We start from the raw sequence: 1,562 nt of genomic DNA, 5'->3' as shown, positions 1-1,562 counted from the left end.
TTAGAATGTACCTTTCAGTGTCTACAAACTGATGAGAAAGAATGTGTTTTTAACTCACCTTGACATCGTTAAGATGAGCTATTGCCATGGGGCATTGTCCGTTGTACGTCCGTCCGTCAACATTTGGCTACGGTCAATGATAACTTGAGAACCGTTTGACCCATATGTTTCAAATTGCATACAGTTGTTAATCCTATGGGAGCTAGAGATGTGAACGTCCTATTTTGGAGCATGCCAGTTGACCTACTTTCGAGCCACGCCCACTTTTTGGAAAAAATGGAAATGGCCATAAGTCAGTTCAGGTTCAATGGATTTTGCTCATTTTTGGTATGTGAATGAATAAGGACTGGCCCCAAAACATATAACACGGGTTTTTATATTTTTTTTTAAATTATGCAAATTATGTAGATTTTGGCAATTTCACTATGCATTTCAGTGTCTGCCTACGGTCAACGATAACTCAAGAACCGTTTGACCCACATGTTTCAAATTGCATACAGTTGTTAGTTAACTTGTTACTCCTATGGGAGGGATTTGAACGTCCTATTTTGGAGCACGCCAGTCGACCTACTTTCGAGCCACGCTCACTTTTTGGCAAAACTGAAAATGGCCATCTAGATTCATTCGATTTTGTTTAATTTAATTACCTACCTACCTATCTACCTACCTAATCATACCTACGTGTAATATTGTGTTTTTGATTCTTCGTTACAGTAATTTGACTGGAATATTTTATTGCTTATATTTGCACAATAATCGAAAACCGAAATGGCGATCATTTAGGCGTAGCGCCATCTCTCACCCAGATTTTAGACTTCCAGATTTGAAACATTTATTTTCGCATTGAAACTAACCCTGAAACAAGGCAGTGAAATTTCTATTAGTATAAAACAGGAAATAAGGACATTTGATCACATTTCGGTCTGTCATACATGAAACACTTACCAAATTTTAAATATCATCTCCCTCTTCTATCACACCCAAGTGCTCGAGCTATAGTGTCATTGACACTTTCATTGTATTAAACTCACAGGCTAGCACTAATATGTATCAGTTGACTGCTAACAACAATATCCCTGTGTTTGGAAGCAAGGCATCTCATCCAATAAATATAATTTGACAGCTAATAATGGCTGCCAAAAAACAGCCAATTAGAGTTTACAATGGTGTCTTGTTCGGTTCCAATAACGTGTTGGCTAAGCAGTCATATTACAGCACAACAGTCTTATCAGAATCAGACTATATAGACATTTCACGCACGACAATTTTCGTAAAGCATCCGCATTATATCAGTCAATCGGATTGCAATTTGGCACGCATGCCTGATTTCTAGAAAATGACTACAAGAAATATGATAGTTCAGCCAGGGTTTGGTTGCAGACTTGCAGTGTGTATAAATATAGGGTGCAATCGAAATAAATATATTAGTTGTTGAAGTCTCGATACGATTGCATGTGATCGCTCGTCTACTTGACAGGCACTGTTCCGTCCCGTGGCTATGATGGTGCCAGACTATGCACTCATCGCCGAGATCAGCTTGTTCTCCTTCGGCTTCTCCGATG

General features: G+C 38.8%; 1 protein-coding gene across 1 annotated transcript in view; it reads left to right on the top strand.

Moving 5' to 3' along the window:
- The window catches only part of LOC106808130 (dynein heavy chain 1, axonemal-like), a 79,184-nt gene that overhangs the window by 60,574 nt on the left and 17,048 nt on the right, over window positions 1–1,562 (top strand). The window lies entirely within an intron of this gene.

Source organism: Priapulus caudatus, unplaced genomic scaffold (genome assembly GCF_000485595.1).
Source record: "Priapulus caudatus unplaced genomic scaffold, Priapulus_caudatus-5.0.1 Scaffold255, whole genome shotgun sequence".
Taxonomy (NCBI): Eukaryota; Metazoa; Priapulida; class Priapulimorpha; order Priapulimorphida; family Priapulidae; genus Priapulus; species Priapulus caudatus.
This window is presented reverse-complemented; position numbering and strand designations above follow the sequence as displayed.